We start from the raw sequence: 13055 nt of genomic DNA, 5'->3' as shown, positions 1-13055 counted from the left end.
ATCTCCTCGACAGCTCGCAGGCGAAGAAGAGCCTGAGCTTCCTGAAGAAGGAGAGGAAGCTGCGACCGATTGGAAGGACACTCTCTTGGACGGTGATCTGGAGGCACCTAAAGCAAATGCAGAGAGTATCCCTCTCGCAGAATGCTGAGAACCCAGAGATCGGAGGTGATCATTTCCCACTGATGATAAAAATGGGAAAGACGACCCCCTAAGGGCAGAGGAGAATTTTGATGCAGGAAGATTGGAATGCTCAAGCTGGGAACGTCAAAAAGACTGAGCTGGCTTGGTGGCAGCAGGAGTTTGAGACTTCTGTTGACGTTGCTGCTGCTGAGGACGGCGAGACGGAGGCCTGGAAAAAGAAGGAGTCGTTTTTTGAGGATAACGACGTGGAGTCTATTTGTATACCGAGCTGGAGGAGTCTTGGGTTTCGGTCTGATCAGAGAAGCAAAAGAGCGCTCATGTTCCGAGAGTCGCTTAGTAGCCGCTTCAATAGAATCATCAAATAATTCATTTCCTTGACAAGGTAAATTGGCCAATCAGTCTTGAAGATTGGGATCCATGTCAACGATTCGTAGCCAAGCCAGTCTATGCATGGCTACAGCAAAGGCAGATACTCGAGATGAAAGTTCAAAAGTATCATAAGTAGCCTGCAGCATGAAAAGAAGTAGTTGAGATAGAGACTGGAGGATTTGTTTAAATTCCTGAAGACATGGCTTGGAAACATCAGGATAAAAGGAAGGCAACAATTTCAAAAAATGGTTGAAATAGGTGGTAAAAGTGTAATTGTAATTTAGAATCCTGTTGGCCATCATAGAATTCTGGTACAAACGGCGGCCAAATTTGTCCATTGTATGACCCTCCCTGCCTGGAGGTACTGCTGCATAAAGTTTGGACGGATGAACTTTATCAAAGAGGATTCCACAACTAAAGATTGATGGGATAATTGAGACTTTTCAAATCCTTTACATGGAACAGTACGGTATCGAGATTCCAATTTGGATGGAATAGCTGTAATAAAGTATGGAGTCTCCATGTTTCATAAGAAAGTCTGTTTGAGAACTGGAGTCATAGGAAGTCTCAAAGTCTCTTTAGGTGGCTGAGAAAGCTCCAAGTCCGCCAAGTATTCTGGAGTATATTTGGAATCAGAATGAAGATCCAGTTTAAGAGCTTGTCCCATGTCAAAGACAAATTTAGCAAAAGAAGTAGTCTTTGAGGTGGAAGCCTCCTCTGGAGATGGAGAACGAGACCTTGGAGCCACAGAGTATGAAGGAGAAGCCTCTCTAGAATATTGAGACAAAGGTTCCGACTCAAGACGTATGGTAATTGAAGAAGTTGCACTGTCTACATGAGGAGGAGTCAGCGAATGTCTGCATTTTAGGCTCCTCGATGGAGAGGTCCCTGGGGTTCGAGGCACAGAATGCATCGAAGCAGGAGGGGAAGAGTCTCGGAAAACTGGCTTTGATGGAGAAGGCCTGGATCTTGAGAGGCTTCAAGTCGAGGCATTCGAAGGGCGAGACTTGTGCTTCGATTTAGAAGACTGAGGCAAAGAGGCTTCTGTGTCTCGAGAAGGAGACTGGACTGTCAACACCTCACGACGAAGTTTAGAAGCAAGATGCCTCGAGTGCTTCGAGCGATGCTTCGGACAAGGCGGAGAAGACATCGATGGAGGCTCAGGTGAAGAATCACTGGAAGATAGCCTCTTCAGCTTGCGAGACCTGCCTCGAGGCAATACGACTGGAGGATCAGATTGATGCCCAGACTGGTCTCCAGGAGGCAGGGTTGAGGATGGAACCAGTTGAGCCACGATAGAGGAGATCTGCATGGTCAAGATGTTCTTCAACAAATCCTCAAGCATCGGCACCGAGACAACAGGATCCGGTCTCGTAGGTGCAGCAGTGCGCTCCAAAGAGGGCGACCTCGAAGATGAGTATTCCCTACTCTTGGAGGCACGCTTAGGGGGAGATCTCAAAGAGGACTCCGGTGGCTTCTTAGGCACAGTACCTGAAAGAGAGACAGGAGACTTACCCCAACAAGGACATCTTCACTGGAGGCACCGTCGAGGCCTTCAAGACCGAAGTCGAGGCCTTAGCTGTGAGAGCCGGGGCTGAGGTCGAGGCCTTCGAGACCGAAGCTCCAGCCGGAGCCGAGGTCGAGGCCTTCGAGACTGAGGTAGCCGCCGAAGTCAAGGGCGAGGTCTTCGAGACCGAGGCCAAAATGGAAGACAGAGTCTTCGAACTCGAGTCCGACCCCGGGGGCAAGGTAGAGGCCTTGTCAGGGGCTTGTACCATGCCGCCAAAAAGTTGTTTAAACTGGTCACACCGACAGCGAAAGGCCCTAGATTGAAGAGTCCAACAGCAGGTACAATCTTCAGGGGAATGAGAAGGCCCCAAACAAGTCAAACACCGAGAATGAGGGTCGGTGATGGAAATTGTCTTTTTACACTGGCGACAGTGTTTAAAGCCGGTCAGGGGCCAGGACATAGAAAAAATGAAGTCCGTGTCGACAATACGAGCGATTGTGCCTAGGCCCAAAACCCGCTGACTGGACAAAAAGAAAAAATCTTTTATTATAATTTTTTTTTTTTTTTTTTTGAAGGAGTAAAAGAAACGAAACGCACAGCGACCGAAATGAAAATAAAAATCAGCCGCAGTGAGAGAAGGCAACGCAATTTCCTGCAGAGTGAAGATGAAGAGGACTTCTTGGCTCCGCGGAAAATGTTGAACTGAGGATCCTCACAGGAGATGCGCCCCCCCTAGTTCAGGCAGGAATGCACGCGCGCATGCACGGTGCAGCACTCGGAAGCTCTGCTTTCGAGGCTGTCCGCTGCGGGGCTCCGTCGGTGACGTCACCCATGTGGGAGAATATGCTGCCTGCTTGTCCTGGGATAAAACACTTATTCCTCTTCTAAAAAATGTAGATTTAGATCCTACAATCTCCTCTCACTACCGACCAATTGCTAATATACCTTTATTAACAAAAATGTTGGAATCAATTGTAGCTGGTCAACTTACTGACTATTTGGAGAAATTTTCTTTACTTCAGCCGTTTCAACATGGATTTTACTCTAATTTTAGTACTGAAACCTTAATTTCTCTTCTTTCAAAAATTAAACAAATTCATCTTCAAAATAAAAGTTCTATTCTACTCCAGTTCGATTTATCTGCAGCATTTGATGTAGTACATCATGATATTTTACTTCAGCTACTTTCAGATATAGGTCTCCATCGGGTTGTTTTGGATTGGTTTTCTAAATTTCTTCTGTATCGTTCCTATTCAATAAATATTGAAGGCGATATCTCCAATTCCTGCCAGCCTCCCTGTGGGGTTCCTCAAGGTTCCCCACTCTCTCCAATTTTATTCAATTTCTATATGACCACACTGAACACCTTTAAGCTGTCAGCTTGGGAAACATTATTCACTTATGCGGATGATATCTTTATGTTGATTGAGATTGATCCAGATATTACCAATCTAGTTTCCAAAGTAAATCTTTGCATTTCCAAATTTCAAGCTTGGGCTTTATCTATCTGGATGAAGCTTAATACAACTAAAACTAAGCTTTTGTGGTTAGGTCCAAGATTGGACTGATTTCCTCCTACTGTAGCTCTGGTATCTGGGTCCTTCTTACCAATTGAGTTCTCTGCTAAGATACTGGGAGTCCTTTTTGATTCCTCTCTTTCCTTCAAGGACCAAATAAATTCCTTGGTCAAGAAATGCTTCTTTAGTTTGCAAATGCTGAGGAAGGTTAGACATCTTTTTCATCACCATCATTTTTCTATCTTAGTTCAATCAATTATATTAACTCATCTTGATTACTGTAACGCTATCTACCTCGGCATTACAAAAATTTGTCTTCATAGATTACAATTAATTCAGAATACTGCTGTGAAGCTGATCTTTGGAAAACGTAAATTTGACCATGTGACCCCTTTGCTTCAGAGTCATGTATCCCGTATTGTATCCTACTGCAGCACACTGTATGTATCCCGTATTTAGCCCTTCCCCCTCCTAAATCGTCTATGTAAACGAGTTCGTCCCCACGATTGCCTTGTTATGTTCTTATTTTTTCGAACCGCACTGTATGTAATTCATCTACCTGTTGTGAACCGCCTTGAACTCCCTGGGTATGGCGGTATACAAAATAAAATATTATTATTATTATTATTATTATTCATTGGCTCCCAGTTTATTTTAGAATTCAATTTAAATGCACTTGTATTTCTTTTAAAATTCTACATGGTATCTTTAATCCTCTTATTCCTTTATTTTGGGATGTTTACCAATTCTCCTTTGCAAGAGGTAGCCAACAATTTAAACTCTCCCTTCCTTCTAAAAAAGGGATTAAAGGAGGCAAGATCTTCAGTCAATCTTTGGTCTTTAAATTCTCTCAACTCTGGAATGATCTCCCCTTTTTTTAAGGCGTTCCAGTTCGTTTCAATTTTTCTGTGAATCTTTAAAAACTATTCTATTTGTCAAACATTTTGAAAACTAATTATTTTGAAATTTTGCTATTATCTTCTATTTATCATTTGTAAATCATTCCCTGTTTATTTAATTGTTGTAAACCGAGTCGAGCCTTCTTAGAATGATGACTCGGTATACAAAGTTAAGCTTTAGTTTAGTTTAGTTTACATGAGGTGAATTATATTTTTTCTTTTTTTTTCTGAATCCTCAATGTTAACCTTGATGTGGACTAGAAGAAAAAAAATGTGATTAACTTCGAGGGCTTTTTCTTTTTGGAATTTTCTACCTTTCTATCCCCCTCCTTTACAAAGCCACACATTTTTAGCACCGGCCGCGGTGGTAATAGTTCGGACGCTCATAGGAATTCTATGAGCGTTGGAGCTGTTACCGCGGCAGCTGGCGCTAAAAACACTAGCATAGCTTTGTAAAGGAGGGGGTATGTCACTTGTGTTTATGTAACAATGAATAATTCAATAAAAAAGTAGTCTCCCAGTTTGTCCACAATTCATTGCCATTTGTATGTTCAGACTCCTGATGCAGGCCTAGTGGCCGAAGCACATGTCAATTCCACGTGACTTCGATCTGATTCCTAAAGTGAAGAAGTTTTTGAGTGGGAAATGCTAACAAACAGGGCATTTTAACTGCATTTCGGCAAGGGGTGGCACATATTAGCAAATCAAATGCAGCTGATAGTATTCATCGCCTTCCCTATCGATGCCAATGAACCGTGGACAACTTGGGAGAATACTTTCAAAGTTATGTTGTATACTATATGCCATAACAAAATAATGATTTCAAATTTCATATTTTTTGCTTCTCCCCCTACCAAAGACACCAGCACTCATCTCTTAATCGTATCTGGGGGCAATATTAAGAAGTACATGTCATACGCTTTCAAACATATTCATTAGATTGCCAGTGATGGCGCATTTTTGAGAGAAAAAAAAAATAGTTGCCATGACTTATGAATCAACCCATGTATTAAGTGCACATTTAGTTTTGGGATGTATGCGCTCTAATGTGGAACGCAAAAGCATGTCACACGTTAAGCTTTTTTTTGCCACATAATGTGTGCGCTAGCGCCCAACACAGCTAAGTTAAAAAAAAAAAAAAACTTTCTAGATCAAACAAAAATTTCCAAAATAGAAACATAGAATTGTTCTGCATTTATCGCTCATGAATATGTAGGAAAATCAGAAAAATATCCAGGCATTATGTACACAGGGACAGGAATAGCTACATAGAAAGAGAAGACTCCTGTATGTTTCTTTTATGACAACAAAACCCTGAATTATTTTGATATTTCTGTTACAGGAACAAGAAGATATAACAATATAGACCAATAAATAAATGCAGAAATAATTATGGATATTTGTTAGCTTCTGCATTGTTACCTTATTTATATTCCTGGCATCATAATATGTAACATAAGTGTGATTAGTCTAAATTTGTCATTCATGAATATTAAAAAAATAATTTCCTTATTTGCTACCAACAAAGAATGTTTATGTATTTTTGTGTTTATCATTCACAACCATAAGAAAATCTCTGAAATACCAGGGCATTGAGGTTGCAGGGGTGCAAATATAGGGGTCCTTTAATTAAGATGCGCTAACCGATTTAGTACACGTTAAAGACTAGCGCGAGCTAAATGCTAAGACATCCATTATATTTCTAGGGGCATCTTAGCATGTAGCACGTACTAATCTTTAAAGAGCGCTAAATCAGCGCACCTTCATAAAAGGACCCCATAGTTTAAGAATCAGGTTAGAGAGTTGGTGACAGATCTAAATGGACAATAAAGTGGACAAATCCCTGTATCTCCCAGCCTCAGCTGCTCACTTTGGGGCCGAACATAGGTTAGGTAGAGAGCCCCTATGTGCGCCTAACATAGCAAAATCGACCTAATATGGAACACGCTAAAGTGATCAAGTTAGTTTTTCCATTTATTTTTTTCTTTGTTTTTTTGAGGGGTTTTGTCAGCGACAGCGAGTGGGCATTTCTATGCTAACTGGTTAGTGTGGTGCTAACACATGAGGCCTCGGCACCTCCTAAGTAGGAAACGATAAATGCTGCCATACAAATTTTTTTCAACAGCTGCAAATTCATGCTAAAGTTAGCACCTGGCCAGAAATTCAACCAACAGAAAAAATCTTTTTGACTTTGAGAAAAAAGTACATTATATATACTATACTATACTTTATATACAGTATTGTATAGTATATTTGACAGCTGTGAGAAAAATGGTCTTAGCACTCAGGATAAGGACATTCTAAACCTATTTCTTACAAAAACTTAGTAAAAGGGCCTCTTAGATTGTAACCCCTCTGGGGTAGCGACATGAATGTAACTTTTAGATTTGTAAGCTCTTCAGAGAAGGGACTGTATTAAAGTCAAAATGTACAGCGCTGCATACGCCCATCAGTGCTATAGAAGTGATAGTAGTAGTGAGTATTTATCAGCACTTTCTTTGTTCAGTAGCACTATCCAAATAATAAGTATTATTTATCTATCCCCCCCTTTTAAAAAATCATAGCGCAGTGCTAGCTGTGGCGGTAACGACTCTTGACGCTCACAGGAATTCTATGAGCATAGGAGCTGTTACCGCTGCGGCCAGCACTAAAAACTTCACTATGATTTTGTAAAAGGGGGGATAGAAAAATAATACTTATTATTTGGTGGGTGGTATTTTATAGTTCTATAGTATATATTTTCCTATGTTATATAAAATATATATTCCTCAATAGGTTACATATCTCTGTATTGTATAGTATGTATATTTCTCTGTATGATATGTATATCCCATGTTTTTATATATGTGATAAAGGGGATGGAACTCTTCTTGTATGAGGAAAGATTAAAAAGGTTAGGGCTTTTCAGTTTGGAAAAGAGACAGCTGTGGGGAGATATGATTGAAGTCTACAAAATCCTGAGTAGAGTAGAACAGGTAGAAGTGGATCAATTTTCCACTCCATCAAAAATTACAAAGACTAGGGGACACTCGATGAAGTTACAGGGGAAATACTTTAGAAACCAATAGAAGGAAATATTTTTTTCACTCAGAGAATAGTTAAGCTCTGGAACGCATTGCCAGAGGTTGTGGTAAGAGCAGATAGCATAGCTGGTTTTAAGAAAGGTTTGGACAATTTCCTGGAGGAAAAGTCCGTAGTCTGTTATTGAGAAAAACATTGGGGAAGCCACTGCTTGCCCTGGATCGGCAGTATGGAATGTTGCTACTCCTTGGGTTTTGGCCAGGTACTAGGGACTTAGATTGGCCACCGTGAGAACGGGCTACTGGGCTTGATAGACTATTGGTCTGACCCAGTAAGGCTATTCTTATGTTCTTATATTTCCTTCTATATTATATATATGCCTTTATATGAATGTTTATACTGTAACTGCAAACCGCAAAGCGACGGTCCTACTCCCACTTCATACCAAGCCACTGGAATCGACTGCCCCCGCAGATCTGATCCCTTGAAGGACTCCTCAACTTTAGGAAAGCAATAACAACATACCTCTTCAACTAACTCCCCTGCCCATGACCGATGGTTTACAAAGAAAGTTATATTGGTATTAGTTCCTCGGTTTGTGTCACGTTAGGGTAAAAACTTGTATTGAAAAATCTTGCACTGCAGATATGGCAAATTTAACCTGTAAACTCTATATTATATATATTGATATTAGATTTCTAGTATGTGTAGAGGTAGGATAAAAACTTGTACAGTTACCTATGGCAAATTGTAACCCGTTAACTGTATATTATGTATGTTAACCTGTAACCCATTCTGAGCTCATTGGGGAGAACGGGATAGAAAACAAATTAAATAAATAACCCTTTTTACAAACCATAGCACGATTTTTAGAGTCGGCCGCGGTGATAACAGCACCGACGCTCATTTGAGCATGGCTGGTGCTACAGTTTTATAAAAGGGGGGGGAGAAATAAATATAAATATATACACACACATATACTGTATATGTGTGTTACATGTGTTTGTGTATTATATGGTAGGTACACATACTTATTTATATGTCTATATGATATATTTTCTTGTATGTTATCTATATCAATTTGTTGTTTGCCATTTCCTAAAGGTGTGAAAATATTTAAATTATTCAAACAAGTATTAGCTTCTCAAATGGCAAAATTAGGAAAGGAGATTTCCACTGTGCTAAGGTCTTAAAGTCTTTCAACGAAACATCAAAACATTTTTAGAAAATGTGTTTTCACTGAGGTTTTATAACAATGCGATTTACAGAGATTTGATTGTTTAATGTGTTCTGACTGATGTTGGCTGAATATTTCCTGTTTAATGCCAGCTTCTTAACCTATCAGCTGCTCTGAACTGCAAGGCATTTGCCGATTACAAATTCTGCTTTTGTTGATCTTTTTAGTCTTTTATTATTTTGGGCCCCTTTTATCAAGCTGCGCTAGAGGTTTATAGCGCGAGTCAGTGTGGAAAATGCCCCGCGCTAAGGGGTATATTATTATTATTATTACATGGGAACACCTCTGGGCATCAAGTCTCCAAACGCACTGAGAAAAATTACCCGAAAATAATAAAACCGCAGCGATCAGAAACACTTCTGAGCAACTTGCTTGCAGAAAGCAAACTGAGGGGGCAGGAGCAGCTCCCTGGGAAGGAGGCGGAGTTGAAAACATGATTGACAGTTTTCTGCAAGCAACTTATGAGTTGAGTTACAGCAGTGGCGTACCAAGGGGGGGGCGGGAGGGGCGGTCCGCCCTGGGTGCCAGCCCTGAAGGGGTGCTCCCGGCCTGGCCGTTCAGTCCCCCCACACCCCCGAAGGACCGCTCGCCCCACTGACCTTCCTGCACCACCTGTGAAGCAGCAAGCAGCAGGATCGCGAGGTCAGCTATCCCTGAGCTGCTTGGGCGCTGCTTCCTGCGCCGCGGTCACGCCCCACCTCTGACTTCAGAGGAGGGGCGGAAACGCGGCGCAGGAAGCAGCGCCTAAGCAGCGTAGGGATAGCTGACGTCGCGATCCTGCTGCGGCTGCTTCATAGGTGGTGCAGGAAGGTCAGTGGGGTGAGCGGTCCTTCGGGGGTGGTGACTGAACGGCAAGGCCGGGAGCATAGGTAGTGCTGCTTCATAGGTGGTGCGGGGAGGCCAGGGGGACGAGCGGTCCTTCGGGGTGGGGCGAGTGGGCAGGCAAGCAGGCATTCAAGGGGGAGGGGGGTAACAGGCAGGCAGGCCTTCAAGGGGGGGGACAGGCCTTCGGGGGGGGTGTGCATACCTTCAAGGGGGAAGGACAGGCCTTCAATGGGGGGGCAGGCAGGCCTTCAAGGGGGGACAGGTCTACAAGGGGGGACAGGTCTACAAGGGGGTGGGCAGGCCTACAAGGGGGTGGGACAGGCCTTCAGGGGGGTGCAGGCCTTCAGGGGGGATGCAGGACTTCGGGGGGGGTGCAAGCCTTCAAGGGGGGGACAGGCCTTCAAGGGGGGGGACAGGCCTTCAAGGGGGGGGACAGGCCTACAAGGGGGGGGACAGGCCTACAAGGGGGGGGGACAGGCCTTCAAGGGGGGGACAGGTCTTCAGGGGGTGCAGACCTTCAAGGGGGGGAGACAGGCCTTCAAGGGGGGGACAGGCAGGCAGGTCTTCAAGGTGGGGGGACAGGCCTACAAGGGGGAGGGACAGGCCTTCAAGGAGGGGACAGGCCTACAAGGGGGTGGGACAGGCCTTCAAGGGGGGTGCAGGCCTTCAAGGGGGGACAGGCAGACCTTTAAGGGGGGACAGGCCTTTGGGGGGGACCCTGGTTTAGAAGTACACGGAGGGAAGGGGGTGTTCAAAGAGACGTGCATATGCCAAACTTTGGGGGGAGGATGAAGAAATAATGGGTCTGAAAATAGAGGAGAGGGAGAGAAATGATGGACCATGGGATTTAGGGAGGAAGGAACTGAAAGGGAGAGAAATTGGACACAAGGGATGGTGTGGAGGAGGGATAGAGATACTGGATAGGAGGGTAATTGGGAAAAGAAAAGGAGAGATGGTGGACTCTGGGGTGGTGGGGAAGGAGGGAGAGATGCCGGATGAAAGGGTAGTTAAGAAAAGGTGGATCTGTGGAGGGAGATGAAAAAAAGGAAAGATACCAGACTTCCTGGGGAGGGAAGGGAAATGGAAAGGGAGGACAGAGTTGGCAGATGGATGGTCAGCATGCAGAAAGAAGAAAGAAGGAGACCCTGGCAAGCAAGTTATCAGAAGAAAACCAGAGCCTTGGACCAACAAGATTTGAAATATAACCAGACAACAAAAGGTAGAAAAATTAATCTTATTTTCTGTTTTGTGATTATAATATGTCAGATTTGAAATGTGTATCCTGACAGAGCTGGTGTTGGACTGCAAACGTGAGCTAGGATTTAACAGAGAGAGGAAAAGTCCTTTTTGTTTCTTTATTTTATTTACACCACAGCGCCAGTGTGGTTAGGAGAAGCCAAAGGGGGTGAAAAAGCTATAAAACCCACCAGGAGTTTTGAAAAAAATCACCCAACTGGGCAGGAAAATTGAATTGAAAAACCAATTTAATAGGCTGAATCGAATCGAAATTTTTTTTCCTGAATCTGGCAGCATTAGTTTGCGCTACTGTCTTAGACTTTAGGACCTGGGATTGGGGAGAGATGGCATCCTCAGTACTTTATAATGCAAGTGAAACGAGGATTTGGTCAGACTTTTGAAGGGTCTGCAGAAAAAAAATATTGTATAGGCCGGGGACATGAAACAGCAGGAAATGGGAACTTTTCTTCCTTCTATTTTTGTGAATGGAAAGGCTGAGGATGTCAGAGAGTTCAGTTAAAATATGTGCTTTATAAGAAAATATAATAATGTGTTTTATAAAGTTTATAGCATAGCTGGCCTACCCACTGAGGTGTTTCTAGTGGTGGTGGTGGCAGCGTGTCAATGTGTTGAGAGGAAGAGGTGGTCTGGGAAATTCTGCTGAGCAAACTCCGGGCCCATTTCCACCCCCCAGTTAGTCCACTCCACTCAACTGGTTCACACACTGAGTGGGTCTTTGGGTGTTGTGTTGGGATCTCTTCCAGTGGTTTATCAGTATCTCCTTCTGGTCCAAGGAAGGAAACTTTGTTATCCTTAGCATTGACCTACAGAATATGTTTGTAACAGTGCTGCTTGTGTGGCATTAGGCTATGTAGTGATCGAAAGAAAAAAACAGACCTTTGCACATTTTTGCACTATATGGTGGGTGTATGAGGAGATTCACATTTCCTGCACAGCTAAGTCCATGTGAAGTTACCTTGTGCTGTATTTGACATCTAGCAAGGTCTCTGTTTGAAAGGAAAGATCTAAACTTAAAAATGAAGTGGCCAGAAGTTATGGTAAAAGCAGATAGTGTAGCTGGTTTTAAGAAAGATTTGGACAAATTCCTGGAGGAAAAGTCCATAATCTGTTATTAAGACATGAGGGAAGTGTCTGCTTGCCCTGGATCGGTAGCATGGAATGTTGCTACTCTTTGGGTTTTGACCAGGTATTAGTATACTGGATTGGCTACCATGAGAATGGGCTACTGGGCATGATGGACCATTGGTCTGACCCAGTTAGGCTATTCTTATGTTATGTTCTCATCTGTAGGGGCCTTTGTTTTCACTTCTTATTTAAATGTATTTTTTTTCTGGGAACTTATCAGTGTTTTTTTATAATGGGAACAAAAATGGAAGAGAATTAATGTGTGTGGGATGAGGGGGTAACTAATTTCTTTAGCTAAATAATTCAATCCACCTCAACCAGACATAGGAGAACTCACGCACCATTCACACACCCTCCAACCAAAAACGTCAAAAGAAAAAAACTGTTCGACAACCTCCTAGCCATTCGAGCTGCAACACTCGACCCCCAACTCTACAACCAATTGACATCGACCACATACTGCAAAACCTTCAAAAAGAAATAAAAACCCTTCTATTCAAAAAACACATAAAACCGAACTAACACAATCAGAACTGTCCCAAGCATCACCTGCAACTACTCCATATGTACTTCTGATGTCATGACAATTCAGACATAATTTATGTTATGTTATGTTTGGAATATAAGAAAATTTTCACTGCCTGTTTCTACTCTGACCATTTATTCCGTTTCATGGTAATTACAAAAAATATTTTTTTACATGGGGGGGGGGGGGGGGTTGTCAAAAAATGATGGGCCCCGGGTGCCACATACCCTAGGTACGCCACTGAGTTACAGTACCCTGTTTCAGGACCACTAGACATATTGCACTAGAAACTTGTTACATGGGTCGCTGTATTATACAGTACGTATATTTCACTCTCTACTTGTATTATGTACTTATATATACTATATGTATAGGACAAAGGGCCGGGTTTTGAAAAGCTGTCCTAGGAAATCAGGATGTCTGGTAACCCTACAGCTTCTGTACATTGTATAGTATTTGTTTGTTTAGTTTAGTTTCCTGTGGTGTTTTTAGCAGTTTTCTTTCTTAATCAAATCATTTCAGGGCCATGTTGCTCGCTAAATGCGTGGGGGGGGGCCCAAAATGTTATCCCTCTCCCCTCCCCAGAAGCCATTTCCCGCGTCTATGTCCACTCTTCCCTCCCCCGTGT

General features: G+C 42.9%; 1 protein-coding gene across 3 annotated transcripts in view; it reads right to left on the bottom strand.

The window, feature by feature from the left end:
- SYNGR4 (synaptogyrin 4) overlaps nt 1-13055 on the bottom strand; it is a 34176-nt gene that overhangs the window by 20793 nt on the left and 328 nt on the right. The window lies entirely within an intron of this gene.

Source organism: Geotrypetes seraphini, chromosome 10 (assembly GCF_902459505.1).
Source record: "Geotrypetes seraphini chromosome 10, aGeoSer1.1, whole genome shotgun sequence".
NCBI lineage: Eukaryota > Metazoa > Chordata > Amphibia > Gymnophiona > Dermophiidae > Geotrypetes > Geotrypetes seraphini.
The sequence above is the reverse complement of the archived record's forward strand: the minus strand, read 5'-3'. Positions and strand labels throughout refer to the sequence as shown.